The sequence below is a fragment of the Stegodyphus dumicola genome, chromosome 3 (genome assembly GCF_044657685.1).
Source record: "Stegodyphus dumicola isolate Sdum_Otavi_A_Nest chromosome 3, ASM4465768v1".
Taxonomy (NCBI): Eukaryota; Metazoa; Arthropoda; class Arachnida; order Araneae; family Eresidae; genus Stegodyphus; species Stegodyphus dumicola.
In genome coordinates this window covers 64,278,283-64,300,269 of record NC_140770.1, presented here as the reverse complement: position 1 = coordinate 64,300,269, position 21,987 = coordinate 64,278,283, and the positions used below count along the sequence as shown (strand labels likewise).

At 33.7% G+C, this 21,987-nt stretch overlaps 1 protein-coding gene across 3 annotated transcripts in view; it reads left to right on the top strand.

Moving 5' to 3' along the window:
• The window catches only part of LOC118190710 (plexin-B-like), a 1,029,017-nt gene that overhangs the window by 107,474 nt on the left and 899,556 nt on the right, over window positions 1–21,987 (top strand). The window contains exon 2 of one of the 3 annotated variants that reach the window (XM_085812955.1): window positions 5,869–5,949. The exons of the other annotated variants lie outside the window; for them this stretch is intronic. The gene's annotated coding sequence lies outside the window, so the exon portion shown is untranslated. The remainder of the gene's footprint in view (window positions 1–5,868; window positions 5,950–21,987) is intronic. 3 annotated transcript variants of the gene reach the window in all.

Sequence of the window (21,987 nt, the reverse complement as noted above, 5' to 3'; positions counted from 1 at the left end):
ACAAAATACGTTATGTAAACAGCATCATTAATCTAGTACAATCAAAAGAATTAAAAGAGTAGAGCTTTCGTAAGAGATTTTGCTTCCGGCCTAAAGTTTTGTAAATCGGTCTCTGGCAGTGTTTATTGGAAAACATTTCATCGATTTTGGTAATTACATGCATCACCCAACTTAGTTAAAAAAATTCTTTTAAAAGACAATCAAAGAATATTTATTTGTTTAACGTTTTTTAAATTAGCTAGACGTTTTTTCAAAAGCATCAGATTCTTTTACAAGAAGAATTAATTCTTTTTATCTTCATTGCATCCAAATTTGAGCACCTCTTTCTACCGTTCTAGAAATCTTGAGAAATTGATCCATGTTGCCTTTAGTCTTTGAGAAGCTGAAAATCGTATATGCACTTTACCAATTAAATATTGGGCCAGTATTTAATAATGATTCGGAAATGAAGTGCCTGAAGCTATTTGGAATTAAAACACTTTTCTTACTAACAAAAACATGTGCTTTACCTGACAAAAGTACTAATGCATACAATTCATAACTATTATTTTTATACTTTTGATATTTTTATCTTGGATTTAAAGGTGTTCATTTTTAGAGTAATATATTTAAAAAGATCTAAAAATTTATAATCAGATTGTATTTCATTTTTAATGTTCGATTAATTCTATAGTACTAAGTCTTGGTTGATTAATCAGAGATGCAACTTTCGCTCATTCGAAAGCCAATTTAAGATATTCATTAGCTCCAGCGCCGATATAGTTCCTTTCTCTCTCAATGTTTAGGATAACGATTTGGAATAATGAAGTACGGCTCTTTCAGAACTCCATATTCTTGAATATTTCATTTGAACAACAACAAATCGATTAAACATGACCTTATTATTTTCTTACGTTTCCTCTCGACATGGATGAAAATGATATGTATATATATACATGGTGGAACTTCTCAGCTGTATAACAACAAACCTAAATTTAAGATCAAATGCAGAAGAAATTTAGAATATTAATCTGGTTGTAGTTCAAATTAAAATTCTGTGTCCATATATTTAAAGCTTTAAAATGTAATACAAATTATAAGAACTCTGTAGACACCCAACCGATACGGTAAGTTTTCCAAAATTTCTTCCCAGCGATACGATCGATTTGTTCAACATCGCTCCAGATGAAGACTGCGATTAAAAATATGAAGATATATAAGCATTTGGAAATCCACGATCAATAATAATTTGCGATAACCTTGCTACAGAAGCAATGATAGAAAGCTCCAATGGGTCCGTGCACACACTGGAGTACACGGCAATGAAAAAGCAAACGAAATTGCAAAATTTGCAGCCACGGACGAATGTATACGGATACTGTACATACTATGGTCGAAATTCCTGCTATAGCTAAGGGTGTAGACACATTAGGTTATTTCGAAGCAGGAGACATGGAAAATGAGCAATGCCCGCGCCAGGATTCGAATCACGGACCTCTCGAATACGAGCCGAACGTGATGACCACTACACCACGAAGGCATGCTAAGAAGGCGGGAGAAGTACCTTATGTACTCCCCCTTTTAAAGGGCGAATGGGGTTTTAGGGAAACCAATCGCTAAATCTGGTGGTGAAGTTCGGGGGCAACTGTAGAGACATTAGGTTATTTCGAAGCAGGAAACATGAAAAATGAGCAATGCCCTCTACGGGACTCGAAACATGGACCCCTGGAATACGCGCTGAGCGTGTTGACCACTACACCATGAAGGCATACTAAAAGGAAGGGAGAAATACCTTATAAAGGCAGTAAAACGAAATGCCATAAACTTGAAAAATGCATAATATTCACATTTTTTCAAGATAATGGTATAATCAGAGAAAAAAATTAGCGTTATTGGCAGAGCTTAAACAAGCTGATAAGAACCACCTCTAAGTGTACCAACTGCTGCGTCGATAAAAATAAAGTAAAGTACAAAAGAGGACCTCAAGAATCATATGCAGTCGAGTCGCCATCTATGGCCTAAATTATCATATTTAAATATTACATGCATCGTGTAATTTTGCTGGGTTTCTAGCGTAGTAAAACGATTTTGTGAACTGTTGTTTAAGTAAAAGTAATAAGATTGTACCTTCATTGAGTTCGTATGTTAAAAGTATAATTTTTATCTTTATCGACATTTTTACGCTACGTTTTGAAGTATGATAACCTGCCATTAATATTCGAACAGTACCTCATCATAGACAAAATAGTGTTAACATACCAACGTGTCATTATGCCTCCTACAGGCACCTAGGTTTTGAAAAGACTTATATTCAGTAGAATTAATAGATATTCAATATAGCATGCTAATGCAGGCCACATTATCTAGAGCTCTGTACGAAGTATCTCAGTAAAGGTTTATCAAATCGAAAGCTGATAATGCCATACATAAATGGAAGAAGAATGATAACAAGCCAGTCTAAAAATTACTCAAAATAGCATAACAAGGCAAAGAAATTGGCGCCCAGAAATGCAAAGAAAGATTGTATATAACTATTATATTGGATTGCATAAAGTCCATTGCAGAGCCGAGTTCGGAAGCTCCACTAGTCTAACAACTATTAAACTATCTTGATCACTGTAACACATGCTGAATTTTGCCGCATTTAAACTTTACGATAAATAAAAGTATTAAAAAAATTTAAAAAGCTAGGTATAATAAAGAATATTCTAAAATTTTCAGAATATATTTGATTTGCTTTCATTTGCTTAGAAATCATCCAGCGACAAATTATCTTCAAATGCATGTATTGGTTTACAAAAGGAAGGTCAATGATACAATTTAAGTTCAGGTTTAATTAAAGAATAGCTGTTATGTATGAACATTTTCCGTACCGTTTTGCAAGGCAAATGCAATGTCTCGTTTGGTGTTCGGATGAATAAAACACTACTCCACGTCGGTCATTACTCCGTACCGATTTCAAGTAATATTTATTTAATACAACATACCTCTCAACATTCCAATTTCCGTCGCAGGTCCGTGTTCAGTGCTCCGAAATTACTTCTCCTAAAATTCATTCTTATGCAAATGCGAGAACGGAAAAATATCCCTATTGACGATAAACATTCATATGGCGGTGAAAATGTCTTTAGTGTGAAAGCCTGCCATGAAGAGGAAGGGGGAGGGAATCGATGACGGTAATATGAGGAGACATTTTTGAAAACTTCTAAAAATTTTTCTTTGGAAAAATGTTGTTTGCTGCAATCAAACTTCCAGAAATATGTCCTTCTCTTTCCGCCATCTCTTCTCTAGTCTTCTGCACCTCTGGGGATGTATGCGCTGTATTAGTTCATATATCCACGACAATTCCAGCACACGTATAAATATGTCAGTTCTTCAGAAATTCTGGAACTACTTCATTTGCTCTGATTTGTGCACAGAATCGTGATGTGAGTTTCTGATTCGATTGATTTACGATATTGATCCGAGGCTAATTTGCATAATCCAGGAGAACCGCAAGGCAAACACTGGCTCGCTTAATTGAGAGTCTAGCCGTGAGTAGCCATCAATTTTTCGCGCCATTTATTTTAAAGTGCGTTCAGTTTCGTTGGACATGTGTTTTAAACTCGCGCGAGCAGTGGATATTTCATACGTTCATCGCACCGTTCTCGCGCTTGCTGTCTTTTGGTTCTTTATTTTTTAACTAGCCTGGATTTTTTTGGAGTTGATGGTTCTGCACTTTAAACAGCATTGCGTTTACTGTCATCCGTAAACTGCTGGCATGGCCATAAAAGTGAAAAGAAACTGAATGCTTTCCTGTATTTGCTGTATTTAAAATTTTTATTTATGATTTCTTCAATAAGTTAGAGAGTCAAAGGATTTAACATAATATTTGTCATCTGATTTGAATTTTCTTCCATTAGAATTCTATATCAAAATGTGTTGATAGGAAGATTTAAAATAAGTCATTTTTCATGTACATAAAGGTTTTGTGTATGAAACATTAAGAAACTTCTAGTATTTTTAGGCTATACATTTCATAGCAACTATTGCATTATTAAAAAAAATTCCCTTTTCTGTGCTCAGTCATTAAATTTGCAAAGGCATTTATATCGGCGGAATAAAAATCAAACAAATAATTGCACTGAAATTTCTTTCCGCGAATGGACGATATTTTAATGGTAGCAAGTTGTAATCACTGTTTTTGCATTGTAGTTTAGATTTTTGATAAAATATTCAGCAATCAGTTTTTCTTATAATCAAGGTGATGCATTTTGAAAACCCGAGAAGAGCCTGTTAAGAATATTCTAAAAATGAAATTTTGATCGATGTTAAATTCTGTTTTTAAGATAGGATTTTTAAATATAAACAATCGTGGCTAAAATAAACAGTCGCTGCATCTGTATTTCTTCCGTGATAATTTTATTGCTTAGTTAAAAACGTTTTAAGTGAAAATTTAAAAATAGAAGTATCTCTTCACGCTTACTGTTTTAAAATGAAAACCTTTCGTTTTTAATGCAAATATCTTTGCGAAATTTGAAGAGATGGATACGATTTATTAATTAACTCAACTTTACAATGATATACGCATTGAAACTAAAATAGCTTTTATGTGTATTTTATATTATATTTTTAGGGAAGAATATCTTATGCCCCCAATGGAAAAAAACCGGATATAAATGAATAAATAAATAAAAATATTAAAATAGTTACCACGTTAAATTTTGAACGTGGTTTCATCCGAGAAAACCAAAACTGTGCCATCTAACCGCAGCACAAGAAACAGATATGAGCTTTCATTGGAAATTTCATCGTAATTAGTTTCTCATGCAGAGAATGCACTAAAGTGGCATTGAATTAGGGATAGCATTATCCAAATGTTGCCTCATTTCTGATGCCTCATTTCTGCGTGCCGTCATTGCACGTAATTTCTGCTGGGTGATCCTTCATGCTTTTCTGTTATTCGGTTGGAACTGGAGATCTCCTAGCAGAACAACTGCTTTAATCGCAGATCCCTGTTGTCATCCATTCACCGAATGCTTCCTGTTGAAAGAGTCACCAGAAGCCCGGATTTAGATCCAGTTTACTGTTTGGGGATATTATGAGAAGGAGTATGAGGCATGTCGTCTAATATCAAGGTCTTTAAATACTTTCTGGGAAAATCTAGAGCATATTTTGTAGGTCATATCCGTGAAACACTTCCATAGACTTGTTGAATCTTGTGGTGTTTCGATAGTATGTACGATAGCTAGTTACGTATGGTAGCAGTACTATAGCCCTTTGGGCTTGACAACCGTTGTCAGGGCCGTTGTCAGGGCCAAAGGAGTAGTAACTTGTTAATAATCAAACATTCTATTTCAGTGCTGCTTCAGTTGTATACGGGACAGCTAATACTATGGTACAGTTTATTTTTTCAGGGGTGGGGTCAGTTATGGTATACAGGAATACGGATCATATTTCCTTTGCTGGATAGTGAAGGTGTCGAAAGACTGAATACTGATAGAAATGTGCTTTGCGCAGCTTTTTGCGTGTGGAAGAAAGAAGAAGCACTTCATCTTTTCTGTGGCCGAACTGATCGAAAAATTGTTCAAAACCTTACAAATGTTCCTTACAAGTTGTGATCCCTACGAAATAACAGCTGAAGAATATTATTAATTAATGTAGCTTTGAGGGAGGAGTAGTATTTACTTGCATAAGGGTATTCAAGAGCTTTATCTTTAGTTGAAAAGCTTAACATTAACATTTTTTCATTGAATTAGCTAAAATAGAGAGGAACTTGCTGATTTTTTATTGTATTGTATGTAATCTATATGTTTATTTATAGAAGAATGATACTGAATTGTACGTAATAATAATGAATTGTGCACGAGTAATAGAATGATAATGAATTGTATTTTGTGTTTCTTATAGGTAAGAAATTGGTGATTTCTGGTTGTTGAAAATGAAGAAAGTTTGCAGCTTAACAGTGATGTATGACAATTCTACTTAAATGTATGTATTAAGTATGTTAACATGAACTTAATTATTTATTTGTTTTAGTAGACTTGATAGACGTATGAAGTTAATATTTTTATTAACCCATTTCCATAAAACAGATCCCTTCATTTAAGTGTTTTTAAACCTATGTGCATTTTACATTCGCAACTTTACCCGAATTTTTCGGAAATTTGGACATGGCATCTATTAATTTGTTTTTATACGTTTTATTTTTTCACTTGAAAAACGATTTGCTTCCAGCCTTTTGGTTGCATCAAAAGATGGTACATTATGGGATAATGGAATTAAAAACGGCTAAGAAGAATAATATTTTGGATGTGAAGTACTAGATTCCAGTGTTAAGATGCAGAGATCAGCAACTTAAAAAGCCATGTGTTAATATTGATTCAGAAACTATCTCCTGATAATGTGGACTGTAGCTGTCTGCAAGTTCTGGCTTTAAAAAGTATTTGTTTGATATATTTTAAGGTTTTATCTTATTTATATTATTTATTGATTTTCCTTGAATCAGTTTTTATTTCTATTGAAATACTGAAATAAAAACAACCTTTTACAATCAATGGCATCTTGGAATCAAAGGAGTACGGTACAATTTCTTTAGAAAACATCTTGCCGGCAATTTTTAGCTCATGATTATTTATACAGCAAAATTCCAGAAATTCTAAGAAAGCTATAAATAATATCACGCTGGCCGAACTGTAAGAAATTTACGCAAAAACCGCGGAAATGTTTTGCTTACTGATCCCTTTTTAAAGGCCTTTCTCAATATATTTTTCCATCTATTTCGGTTATCATAAACCTTTTCGTAGAATCATTTTTCACTTTTGTTTTACGGCCGCTGCAGGATTATGTTATATTTTCTTTTATAGGTAACAAAAATGCAATAAAATAATGTTTGAAAAATTTTTATGGGTACCTGCCGATTCATAAGAAACAAAATTCATGATTTGCTATGTAATGAATTTTGTATACCAAAGTTGCTATAGCAATATCTATGTATATCTGTATTATAAAGGTGTTTCGGAAAGGTGAATGAAGGCTTTCCTCTTTTAAATATTGATCCTAGACTTAACTTCTAAATCCAAAGTTTCTTTAAATAAGATGTAAATATTTTATATAAACTGCCTAGACGCCGTGAATAAGAAGCCTTCTGAAAAGTAATATGCAACTTTTTATATCCTCTTTGAAAAAGGAAAATTCAAATTAGTTAAATTCTTAAGGTGATTTTACTAGTTAACATTAAATGTTCCATGTTTCTACATTACAAATTCGAGAAGGTATTCAGAAGCAATTATGCGGATCCAATTCATCTCGCCTTGACTGTTACTGATGTAGAGTGAACAATTGTGGATCATTTTGGTAATTATGTGTTTTATATTAAGATAAATTTAAAATTAATTTTGAAAGTGGACTGATGAAAATGTTTAGTAACTTTACCGCAGCGAAAAATACATAAAATAAAAATAGTTAACTGGATGGTTTTAACTAATCTAAGCGTAACGAATATTTTGCTGAATCTGCAAAAATCAATGCTGCTTGACTAGCTTTGTTAATTGAGAGGTGAGATGGATAAATCGTTATTTAATAAAACTTTTACAATCAATCAAACTTCCCAAATGGACGCTTCACTTTAGTTGGAAGCTCTCCGATGTTTGTTTATTATTATATCAGTATTATATATTCTTCTTCTGGGAATCTGCCCCGCTTCAAAATACCTATGCTCATACGAATCGCAGTCAGTCGCAATTATACACATGTCGGGCCAGTGGCAAAGTTTGTAATACCACTGTACTCTGGTAGTTTGTCCCAGTTCATATCCTGGTGAATTCGCTAGCTGCAGATTGGTGTTTTCATGGTTTCACCCGTGTAAAGTGAATAGGACTTAGTTTACTAAAGTCTTCCATGAAGGCATCCCTTTCCGTAAGCAGACATCCCTTCTCGTACGTATACTTACATAAAAATGAAAAATGTCCAGTGCAACGATCTGAACCAAAATATCAGTTGTACTGTATTTACGTAATCCAGTATTCTAATGAGTATACTGAGCAATTTGTTATATTATGTAACTTTGCTTAATTTAATGTTATTATCCTGTTATGTTTAAATGTAACAACTCCGATGTATAACTCCAGTGTTACTTAGATAAAGCATACAGTCAGTTCCGGTTTTCCATACTCTGTATAGTGTATTGGGGTAATAACTTGTTCGATTTAGTAGTGAAGTTTCTGGTGCCCCGTGCACTTTTACCTGTTTACCTTCTCGTAAGTTGAAATACCTAATGTACTTTTCCATAATAAAGTAATAAAATTCAGTCCGATATGTAGCAACTGAGTGAATATGTCGCGAGATTGAAAAATTTGAGAAACACTACTGCAGCATAATTCTTGTGATTACTGATAAGTAGAGAAAATTTTCAATTGCTTTGTATTAAGAGGTAAATTTAATATTCAGAATGTATGTTACTTATGCAGCATGCTAGAGTATAGTTATTAATTTTAATACTATGCATGTTATGCAAGTAAATGTGAATGTTACCTGTAGCATGCACTTCATTATTTACTCAGATAATCCCTGCCAATTTTATACGAGATACATTTGCACTGAATGCCAGAATATTGATTCTACTGTTGATATACTATACAAACGCTCTTTCTTTGGTCATTATTGTAATTTAGATTTCAAAGATTGTGTCATTAACGGCATTGATTCAAATTGTTCTCCGCATTTGTCTAAAACCATCTTTATTATACTTAATACTATATTCATAGTTTTTAAAATGATGGGTACATTCATAAAAATGATAATAATATACCTTCAAGTATGAGTCCCAAAATTACATATGACTGTTGAAATACAAGTCACGGAGACTTCATAACAATTTTCCATTCTTGCTCCTTTCCAAAAATAACTCTCATCCGAACTAAGATTTACTCCTAACGACTGGGATTCTCCCCTGCCACAGTCATTTCTAAAAGGGAAGAAAATCCCGAGAATTATCATCAATGGAGAGAAGGGCCGATAACGGAGCCTTGATATGCAAATGGGAGGGATCTCGGCTTAAAGTTCAGCGTTAAGTAGAATAATTTCTCAGAGCTTGTGAAGTTCGGGACATGATAAGAGTGTCGTAGTTGTGACACCATGTATGGATGCGTTGTTAACAATGTCGGAAATTCTGCATTCGCTTTCAGTGGATTTCTATGCAGGAATGGATTTGGGGGGCACCGTTTCAGGGGCAGAGAGGTCTGAGTCCACGCTGGTTGTATGGGTTAATATGTCCGTTAAGTGACCTGAGATTTGGGATTCATCTTGCGTTGCTTTGTAATTTCTGTGTAGGAGTTGATAGAAGGATATCGACTTTTATAATGCTGGCAGTGGTTCTCGTATTATAATATATGCCAGTGGCGTAGTTAGAGCTTTTACCACTCCGGGCGGCTCGTCACTTCTCCGCCACTTTGAATACTCATCAAAAAGGCTATGAAATGTCTAATATATTATGGTAATGTAATTACATAAAACGACCCATAGGAAAAGAACTGAAGTTATGTGTTTATTTTTTTAATTCTAACTCCAATTCCAACATTCTAAAATGCTATTCTGCTTGTTTTATGTTAAAAGAATCGTTGATGAGTTCTTAGAAATGTGTTCCATTACTCCAGTTATTGTTTTTTAGGCAGGATAATGAGTCTCTGAGCAGCCAGGGTTTTCGCTAAGAAAGCACAAATTTCCCAAAACTACTATGAGAATATTTTTTTTTAATTTTAATCTAAAACCTCTCCTGGTGTTTCATACCTGGATTTGTTTTCTTTTGATATATTGCCTTAATTTCTTTGACATATTTTAATATGCACGTATATATACGTTCTTACAGAGATCACAAAAAATATTCTAGGCCGTATATATACGGCCTTGCCGCTTAGAGGATTTTAAACTCCGGATACTCATTTTTTAGGTCTTAGATATTACTTAATTGATTTTTCTTCAGAAAAATCTTCCCTAATAACCAGTAATTGTTACAGCAATTATGAGAAAACTTAATAATAATAGTAAACTTAATAATAATAGTAATATTGCAATACCTGAAACTGCATTCGTTAAGATTGTATGTTAACAAAATTGGAAAGGTTTAAAGCAATTAATTTTCATGTTTCTACATCGTCTTCGTTAGCGTTAATACAAACGAAACTCTGAAGAATTTTTCTCTCAGTGAAGAATTCTTCCTTAGTAATGTCATCCTGATCATGTTTTAGTTAACATTCGATTTTTTACTCAAAAACCACAACCGATGATTAGGATGGAGTAAGGAAGGCACAGCAAGAACACGAAGCTTTTAAAATACTGTTGTGGTAATTTCGAATGCTTTATCGAATGAAATAATTCATTTTACTTCTCAATTAAATTGCATTAAATAATTATCCATAGTTATTCTTCAACTATTATCATTTTCATATCTTTGCTCGGATTATCCGCCATCATCTCCTATAAAATTATATTTCACGTAACGTTTCCACGTGAAAAATGCGTTCTCAAGAGCAAGAAAAATGCCATTCGGAGTTACCGTCCCTTCCGCCGACTTCCAGTCTTAATTTTTCTGTAACTCTTTTCAATGAAGTAGTTTTAGTGATCCTTGGAAATATGCAATTAAAATGTAAAATAATGAAAGAAATGGTATGATCTCGATGTGTACTTGACAGAAAGATATTAAGTGAAGGACGTTAAGTCTTTCCCTGGTATTTATACTTGCCATATGATTTTATGAATTTCTTAAAGCTGTCTTCTTAAAACTTTTAAATTCAATGCAATGTTGGATTTATTAAAATACATAAAATAATAAGATTAGTGTATTTAAAATCAGTAACCCACTTATCATGTTTTTAAATTAATTCATGAAAAAGGAAGCGCGTTATTGACTACTTTTCATTCGCATGAAGTACATTTATCACAGTTATTAATTTGTGCCCTAAATAAGACTGCAGAGGAATTCATACGACTATCACAGAAGTAAATAAAAAAAACAAAGTCATCAAATGAATTTTAAAAATGCACGATTTCCGTAGTAGTATTAATTAAAAAAAATAAAAAAAAAAAATCGATAGGAAAGCTTAGTTGAAAAATCAACTTTGAGAGAAGACAAAATGAAATGTTTCAACATAATGCCAAAATTAAGCATAATTAATTTAATTGAATAATTTAATAACTACTGCATATTGACAACCCTTAAGTACAGTTACCTCGAACTAAACTGGCTAGCCCTCGAAAGAATTTTAAGCGACCCGCGATTACATTTTCATTATGTATTTGTTTCATGTTTTGATAAATATATTAGTAAGTAAAATTTTAAATTTAGTTAATTTTTTGACAAGAATTTTAAAAATTTTGTTTAAATAATATTCTGGCCCGCCAGCTGCTTTCTTATCGTGCATTCAGCCCTCATGCAATTTGAATTTGAGACCACAGCCTTAATACTTTATATATTCGAACCCCTTTAATATCGAAGTGTTTGTTTTATTTAATTACGGCAAAGTATACTAGGGCTGTCTGCCTGAGGGATGCCTTCGTGGAGGACCTCGGAGTGAACTACCAGTGTTCGGATACCGCTCGGCCGCTGGTAGGCCATCGAAGCGTTCGGATAAATATAAACTTGAAACTTTTAATTCTTAACTTTTTTATTAAAAGTGTTCAGATATCTAGAACTTTTAATTTTAAAACTGATAACAATCAAAAAATCTTAAGTAACGAAGGATTTGGTAAAAATTTATGTATTCGTTAATCTCGCATGTTTAATATTTGACAGTTCACTGTAGCTAGTTTACTAATTATTTTTGTCCTGTTACTTAAGATTTACAGTTTTTAAGTTTAAATTTGAAATCTTTACGCAAAGTAACTTTTTGAAACAGTAAATAAATTACCACGAAATCTCTTATAAAGACCATCTTTTTAAGAGAGTCACATCTTAAAAACCACCAGTTTTCCTAGTAGATAAACATAGGTGTTGAGCGTCACCTTTTTAAGGCGACCTGATCCACTGGGCAGCTCACTGTAGCTAGTTTACTAATGTTATCTGACGGGATAGTGGTTGGTAATGTCCATTTTTATCCAGGATTTTGAGCCGAAAAGGAAAATAGTGGATTCTGCAGATTCTGCCCGCCATTTAAGGAACACATGCAAGTAGCCTGCTCCCCATCAGTTGTAGCTTGACTAAACAGTTTCCTCTACTCCGAGTTATCCATACGCACGATTGCACATTTGGCGATAATTTTCTAAACTTGGAGTTTATAGAGCAGTCGAGCAACGGTGAAATACAATTTATATAAATTTAACCGTGTTTATTGTACGTTCCCTCATAGGAGGTAACATTGGCTACCTTTTAGGTGCCTCCATAATAAACTGATCGCCACTTCTGGCCTTAGTAGTGACGAAAGCCTGAAACTGATTACCGCCCGACATTAAAAGAGTGTTTTTTTGACTTGTTGCGCTTCTAATATATTGCACATTCAGGAGTTAGAGAGAATTTTAGATATATATACGAAATTTCTGTCTCTTACTTTTCACCGAAATGATTTTTGCCTGTGAATTACCTTCATAGTTTTTTTACTATTTTTGAATTATATTCCCTTAAAGTCCATACAGTCATACTCATATTGAACATTTGGCTACGAGTAAAAATTGAATTGAAATTGAATTGCATTTAAAGTAAGGTTCCGTCAAAATTTCTCCATAAAATAAATAATAAGGCCAAAATAGGATTCATCAGGAGTCCAATAATCCAAAGAGTTTTGATCAATGTGCTTTGATGTTATGATCCTTTAGTGCGTCGGATCTTTTTCCATGTGAGCTCTGATGTGTGAATGTTCCTGATGACAGTCAGTGTAATACCCAACGGAAATTTCTGAAGAAGCACAATGCCACTTTTCCTGTTACTTACTTCTTATGTTGTAGTTGCCATCGATACGTACCAGTCGTTATTTTTATTGCAAGCCGGGCCATTCTGGACGTTTCAGAAAACAATGCCAGATGATTTATCCAGACGATGGCGTCTAGAACGGCTGGAGTAGCTTTCCTTTGGATCTCTTTTCAGACGGAATACTTCCCGCGCTTTTCTTTCTGGGGATCCTATCGAAAATGCGCAATATTTTTTATGATTTATATCAGATGGTTTTAGATTTCACAAGCCAAATTTATGTCGTGGAGACACCGATTCTCCAAGAGGGGGTGGAATCCGCTTTTATGATGGAAATTTCATCATCTAACGATACTGCGTTACGTATTCCTTCAAGAGAAAATCTCGCACTTTCATTGCCTATCATCGCAAGGATAGGCGGCGACATCTATAAAGAAATGTTTCAGATTGAGGTTATCCGTTTTAAGTAGTGACAGATGTGAGTTGTTTTCTTTGAGGGTCGTTGTAAAGATTTAGGATGCACTGGAGCTTGCCTGTATCGTTTATTTCCTGAGCGCAACGGTTGTGGAGCAGACAGCATTAGATGGCAACGTATGATGACCACCTTTTTTTTTTCTTTCTTTCTAACGACGTACTTTGAAAATGTGGAATGTGATGGAATCTCTGACGTAAAATAATATATGATTATGGGAATTTTTGCTTTGATATCGTAGCAATGAATTTTCGCACAAACAGGCAATTGCTATCAGCATTTGATGTACGCTATAGGCATATTCTTAACGAGTATCCTATCCACCATTTTAAAAAATCATTGAATTCAAATAGCCCAGAGGAAATATAAATTATAGAAACGATTTAAGAAAGTTAAGATTATTAACATTTTTTTTGGCTTTATGAATTTCCTGCATCATTTAAAATTAATGCTTGAAAGGCTCTGAAAATCAGGACATCCTGCATAACTGCCTTGTTCAGCACCGTCATCGCCTTCTTACTTGAACTTTGATGGCGATAGCTTCTTTACTTATGTGGGACTAGTTTAATTCTAGTTATTAAAATTTAGAAATGAGGTCTTCATCTCCATTTTAAAAGATAATTTTTAACTGAAGTAAGAATTTGATGGCTTTCTGTTATCTCTGTTGCCCAAGAAATTGGATAAAATCCTTTGCTATATTACAATAAAACATACTATGTTTCAGAGTGAGAATAAATTATCATACTGCTTATTTTCGAGCTGTTTATAAGTTTTTATTCGCGGATTTGATGTCTTCCTAAGTAGGAATTATTATCATTTGAGAAAATTAATTGTTGAAATCATCGTGCGAAAGTGAAATAAATACATAGGTAAGTCTTGAATAGTTATATCTTTTCTTATTATTAACAAAATGCATAAGTCTGAACGGAGCGTTAATTTATGAAATATTATCACGTCAAAATTTTGTTTCTCCCATTTGGCATTGTCATGCTGAATTGCTCAATATGAAATAATATGTTTTGTTAATTTCTGCAATTCTTCAATGTTTAGGGTTCTAATTTTTACAATAGTTAGTCTATAATAACTACCGATCTTAAAATTTTTTCAGGTGTTAAACTGAGATTTACGTAGCCGAGATCAGAGGGCAATTTCTTTTTTAGCTTATGATATGGGCTCTTTTTTAAAATGCAGTATACACTCTTCAAGATGTAAGTTTATGATCTAAAGTTTTCAAATTCAGATTTTCCCGTTTATTTAATTTTTCAGTTGCGAAGTTCAGAAAATGGAATAAACTGAAGAATTTCAACGGTTAGAAAGATGACACAGTGTAGTTCAGAAGTCGCGCATGGGTTGCAGTGCTTCATATTTTTTTTCTTTTAAATTTCTTTATATAATGTTTTCCTTTTTCAGGACTGAGAAGTACATTTAGGAGATACACCATGGAGGGATTGAGTCCTGAAGAGCGCAAGAAACTGATCACACTTTATTTTGAAAATCAAAGATTCATCATCCTCAAAGAGCATACTGTCGGCACTTCAGCGTGATCAACTGTCCTATCAGACTACGACTCTCCGCCTGGTAGCACGCTTTCAGTAACATTATTCAGTCTGCGATCGCACAAGAACGGGTAGACGGTTCGAATGGTATACACGTTAGACATGGGGAAAATCATTAAAATGCAGCCAGCCCATTCGCTGGATTCGAACCTCGGATCGAATTACTAGTGTACATCGACGTAATCGCTCGGCCACTTGTGGGCTGTTAACGAGCGGAAGACAGCCATTAATGAAACTCCTTTCTCTACAGTTCTTGGGCGATCACAGACTGAATAATGTTACTGAAAGCGTGCTATCAAACGGCGAATCGTAGTAGTCTGATGAGGACAACTGCGCATATTGAACTACCGACAGTATGCTGTTTGAGTAAGGATGGTGAATATTTGATTTTCAAAATAAAGTTCGATAAGTTTCGAGCGCTGTTTAGGACACAATCTCTCCACGGTGTATCTCCCAAATGTACTTCACAGCCCTGAAAAAGAAAAAATTAAATAGACAGATTCCAAGAAAAGATAAAAAAAAAATCTGAGACGATGCAACCTATGCTCGACTTCCGCGCCACTCTGTATAACTAAATAAAATAACTGGTAAAATCCTGAATCCTGTAATTGAAGTACTTTTTTACACTCTTAATATTTTAGAAAGACCAACTGCATTGCTAAAATTACAAAGGAAGTCATGTTTTGTATAGCTGAAGGGTAATTATTAATTATTTTTCTGTTTTATGTTTCTTAGTAATATTTGTCTTTTGAGCTCAAGCCATTTTGATGGCTAGTTGATATGGTTAAAACTGCTCATAATATTAGCTTTCACTGATTTAATGCATAAGCACCAAACTTATGTCATATATTCAATTTTGTATAAAATAACCACCTGCTGTATATGTGTTACTAAGTTATGCAGAATCTGTATGTAGTTTGTTTGTTCCTTGCAATGAGGAAAAATCAGCAGCACTCTGAACCATCACCAGATTTTGAACGCCAGTTGTGGTCCGCTGACCGTGTGCATCTTCAAACCTGAACTTTGAATTTGATTTTTATTTCTGTTTTGCTTTGTGCGAACTTCAATTTTGATTAATAAACTGAGAGATTTAAAAAGAACCGTCGACAAAGCATGTCTGTAATCGCTTGGACGGCAAGTTGGACAGCCTTGTCAGTTTTGTTGAACTAGAGGCGCGGTTACAACAGCTGCGGATTGCGATGATGCAGGACACCACACGGGACCTGTTTGCCTCGATGCCCACCCGTATTGCATCGTGTGTTCACACTACAGATGACCCAGCAGGATGCTTAAAACCACCATTCATTTGTATTTTTCCTTGTAATAAATGATCCTTTTACTTTGGTTTTTAATCACCTGCTTTTATCAATGCTCTACTCATATGTGATACAATTTTGTTCGATTCTGAGTACTTATTCTTGGTGTGCAAATTTTTATGGCAGTAAGTGAGCGGCCAGCTATGGAAAAAAATTAATCGGGAAGTTCTTTTAAATTGCATAATAATATATATAGAGAGAGACAGGTGTAAATATACCTATAATTAACTTTAGATTCTTTAAGTCTATGTATAATACATATATAGATATAGAGAGAGAGCTTTTAAAATATATTAATATTATTCTGTTTAAAGCTGAATCTGAAATTACTGATTAGTTAAAATCGTAATAATAGAATTTAAAGTAATTCTCATGGGTGATCAACAGACTGACGTTCTTCGAATTTAGAGCAAGTAATTAATGTATTACTTGTGCTAGATTCTTTCTTTTCACTACCATTTTTAATGCATTAAGTTTATGAGATATATTTTCTCTCATATCATTCAATTCATAGGGCCTTATAAATATTCATGATGCTCTTTACGAAATTAAGTATAGAAATTAATAATGGACTTTAGTTATATTTTTTATTAATAAAGGGTATATAATCCAAAAATAGTATCCAAAAATAAGCTAATAAAAGTAGGGCTAACTATTTAACAAATTTTCTCACGTAGTTTCCGTTTGTCCAGATAAATGGTTTTGTTTCGACGGGACATCTGTCATAACTACATCATGTAAAACAAGGAACAGATTCTCGTTTTTTTAATTTTTTTAAGTTTTTTTCAAAAGCTGAAGTTAATGAATATCTTCTAGAGAAAAGAAAATAAATGGTATAGACGCTATTCGTAAACTTTTTATTCATGGTTTATATGTGGATATATTTATTTTCTGTAAAAATATATTCAGATATTTTCTTCTGTGTTTTATTTAGATATACTTGAGAATCCGAACTTGAGCTGTGCTAAAATAAATTAAAGATATGTACTAATGGGATATAGTTGAAAATGATTTTAATATATAAATGGGCTATAAGTAAGTAGTTCAGTCATTCTGATCAGAAAAATCAAACTCAATTTATTAAATCTGTTCAAAGTATGGAGAGCAGCATTGTTGAGGGCGTATGTTTCGCACTCCTTCCCAACTTTGCGAACTCTTGTTTGAGTGAAGGTACAGTTTTTTTAGCATTGGAACATATTTATAGGATTTCTGCGTCTTATTTAAAGATAAAGCAACATTAAAAAAAACTACCTATGCATAATGAAATACATTTATTAAACGCCTCAAAGAAAACCTTTTCTAGAAATTTGTTTTTCCATTTAGTGGGTTTCGCACCGGTAAAATAGAAAGTATTGCCATTTGAAGAAAATATTTTTGCAAGTACCGTGCCTAAGCGATAGTGTGAAATGTAACACGAATCAGTCCGTGCCTCAGTGAGTCTGATAACTGGAATCATTAAATACCTTAGTAAAATTTGTCTGGGAAACTACAAAATATTTTGATGAATCCATTTAATTTAAGATTCTTAATTTGAGGAATTAAGTACTTAATATCGCAATCCATAATGTAAATGTTACCGTCATTTGTAATTTCTGACTAGGCGGCAATCTCAAATAACGGTGTTTCCAGTGTTATGTAGGCAATAATAATCTAGAGAAAGAAAAGTGAGTGTAAAGATTTAAACACTAAAACAGAGGTAAATTATTAACAAAAAAGCATCTTTTTGAATGTAAGAGTGCTTATCTCTTCTAACTCTAGTAATAGATTCTGTAATAGATGAAATTGGGATTTTAAACATAAGTGTAAACTTTTTAATAGCTATATATTATCTATTAAAATATATATCATAGGCCAAATGAATAGTTATGCAATAGCGATGTTTTATGCTTCATGTTTTTCATTGATGGTCTTTGCTATAGATTCTCTATTAATCGGTAAATGAAATTATAGAGTTGTGCAATTGCATTTGGCATTAAATGTACAGATTGCTTAGATTAATTAGTGAAAGGACGTGAGGTTACAGAAAAAAGGCATGACGTAGAGTGTCAGCAGTACCATCATGGAGTCATGTGACACCGCAAATGACTTCGATGCCGGCATCTTGAATGAAAAATACATTACGTCATTTAACACTTTGTTTTGTTGTAACATCACTTCTGCTGCACGGAGACCATAGCTAACTACTTGCGTTTCATAATTTTTGTGTACCTAAATGCAATTACGAGTCGATTTCTTTTAGAACAGTGGTTCTCAACCTCTTTTGCTTCATGCCCCCTTTCACCAGTGCTAGAAAATCATCCTTCCCTTTCCAATATTAGAGAAATATATTTATTTAGATTTAGGTAACTTTTAACGGCACAGCAGGAAGCAGATGGAGACAGACTGACCGCATCCCCTCCCGCTGAAACTACGAAATTCTCCCATATCCCCACCTGTTTGGTAACCCCTGGCTTAGCATATCCTTTATGAAGAATTTCCTTCTTCTGGATCACATAGTCTTCGCATTTCTTTAGCGTAATCATTTATCTCCTTGTCGTAGTCGTCATGCTTTTGGCTGAGGATTTCATATTTGTCAAAAACATGAAATTGTTAGAAATTCAAATAGCATTTCAATGTTTTCGCTCTACAATGAGAACTTTTCAGATTGCCCTTTACCTTCACTTTTATGGTGTTTTCTAGTTGCATTCAGTGCATCTTTTCTTTTGTGTTCCTTATGGTAAAACAAAACAATAAAAAAGGAAATTAAAACGAGTACAGTAAACGTTTAATGAGCAAGAGCAGTACAAATGGCTGTTATCGATCATTATATCGATAACACGGTCGTCATAAGGAAACAATTAATGATTTACTATCAGGTTAAAACACACAGTTTACATCACAGTATTTTAATGTTATTATGTTTTACAGTATTTAATAATAATTCATTGTAATTTTTATGTGCAGTATACTGTAGTAATTAGTATTTAAATCAAAAATTAAATGTGATATTATTTAAAAAGGTTTGTCGTATTTGTATCAATAGACTGCGAATAAGGTAACAGAAGAGCTTTCGTCACCAAACTAAAGTCTACCGCAGCAAACATCCTGCTAAAATTTTGACAGCATAAAAATAACTCAGTAGTAGAATTTTCTGCTTTTAGATACGGTAATATTCTGCAAATCTCTTTCCAGATCTTGTCGATTAATGAAATGTGTGTTCGGCATGTACTTATCTAATGAACGGAAAAGGGCTAATCCTTTGGCGAGATATCAAGGAATTAAGGTGGATGAAGCAAAACCTCCCAGCCGAGCTTCTTTTCTGTGATCTGAAGCTGTCTGATATCTTTGATGTCTTAGATTAGAAGTGGTTTCTTACGATTAGCTGTTACCAGTTGCTGTTAGAATAATTGCGTGTGTTTCGTCTGTAGTAGGCCGCTGTCCAACAAATTGTAGTATCGTACACTTATCGCAGTTTAAGAAGCAGCGAGTAGCACCTTCTTGGATTGAAGCTCTTACTTTTTTGCTTTTGTAAAAGGTTCTTCTGGCGATACATATTAGTAATAAAGTAAGTATAGGAAATAAGATTGATGTGAATGTGCTTTATTATGATTGATTCATTCAAGCAATGATTCAGTTTCTTGCTCTTATAGCTATAAAAATCAATTTCTAAGCAGATGTTTGCTCAGATTTCTTAAGCATTTATTTTAATAGACAGAATTTTAAATGTACAAAATAAATTCATATAATTTTTAGCGTATTTTTTGCATAAAATCTGTGACGTAGACCTTCAATTGTTGCTGAGAGTTGATCTGTTATTTATTTAGATATTAGATAAAAGATTCAACACTTGCCAAAATATCATTTGTATTATCTTATGTATATCTTATGTATATCAGTTGATTTTTTTATCTATTTCACAAAATTCCGCAAACCAAAATTGTGTTCATTTAGGAAGATGCGCATTTTCACCAGCTGTGCATTACGACCAAGTACGAATTCAAAATTTGAAACTGTTTCACCTTTCTCTGTGATACTAAACATTCTGAAACCTTTTTTGCTTTAAATTAAATTTACATTTCTTATCTCAAATTAAAGTATTAAATACACACAGAGTTAAATTTTTAATTATAAATACGTCACTCTTTTATCGGTTTATCTGAGAATTTTCATTCATTATCCTGCATCATATGCATCACATTTATCACATTTTCATTCATCTTATCTGAGAATTTCATTCATCATCAGTTGATCTGAGAACCTGTAACCTCTACAAACGATATGTAATCTTTTCGTTCCTACAAGTTTCTGTAGACTGGAATGGCAACGGTAAAAATTAATAATATGTTTTAGAAGATCGATAATATTCGTTAAAATATAGTAGTGAAAATTTATTCTTAAACATATAAATAGCGTTTTTGTGATGTAGCAACCTTTACGAAATCAACCGGTTTCAGCAGAACTATTTAAATAACCCAATAATTTGGTTTAAAACTGAATTCGGTTGCCTTGTACACACAATAGATTTTTCTGATTGAGAAACATCGAAAATCAGTACATTTACCGCAGGGTTCGAGTAACGGATTTCCCAGCTGCTAACTGCACGTGTTGACATTTACACCGCGAAAGCATGTCCGAGAAATGCTCATTTTCTTTCCAGCCTAAAGAGCGATCAGATCCAAATAGTGACGAAATATCATTTTTCCACATTTTAGTTCGAGCTCCGCTAGGAGACGTAGGTATCTCAACGGCAGGAGATACCTTACTAAATCTCTATTAAAACCCTACCAAATCCTCGCCGGAATTCACAATATAGAATTTTATGGGTATACTGATCACTTTTACCATAAGAATTTGCACGAAAAAATACCATCGTTCATTATAACCTGATTACATTATTTTGAATGTTTTTTAAAAATATTTATCCCAAGCCTAAGCAATTATCTAAGGAAATAATTCGACCTTATTAGGCGCATAACCTCCCCTTAACTCAAGGAGAAGTAAATATGTCCAACAACCAACAAAATTAAATTTATCTGAATTGTTGGTTTCATGCTTAATGTCGCCTTCAACAGAATTTACGTACTCTTGAAAATTTAAAAATGATTGCATTATGCCATTGTCACCAGGTCCCTCCTTGTAACCTTTTTATCCAAATCTGCAGCCTACTATATTCCATTAAAAGTATCCTTCACATTTTCGGATTGGCGCAATTTTAGACGAGATAGCACTTTATCCATTGCCGGTTAAAAAAGAATCTGTCCCGAGTACTTTAAACGCATTTACACATATCTCCTCTTTTCTGGGCGCCATATCTTATAACAATGACCATGGAAGAAAAACCAAACAAGGAAATGCGGACAGACCATGAAAGTGAAAGTAAGACCGGGACAGGCTTCGCCTGATAGCTCCTCGGAGATTTTGCTAGGTGGGGTTCGAACAGGAAAATACCGCTTCTCTCTCCTCTGCGTTGGAGATTTATTTTTTAAGTTGTGCTTTGGGTGGAGCATATACTACGTACTTAGCTTTCCACGGAGCTCACCAATTCGAGTTACTCGATACCCCAAGAGCACTTTTGAAAAATAGAAATGGAGAAGCGTGAAAGCGGATGTATAAAATTTTCTTGAATGTACCCGTCCACCTCGCTTTCTCCATCGTCTTTTCTGTATTGCCTTATGTGTTAAAATACGGAGAAAAAACGACCGGGGGGTTCTTCTTTTCCAGATGGATGGAAACAACATTTTCTTCGTCGCCTGATTTTGTGTCCGGATTTTCAACTCAGATCCTCTTTCGCAGAAGTGCATTTTCGTGTTG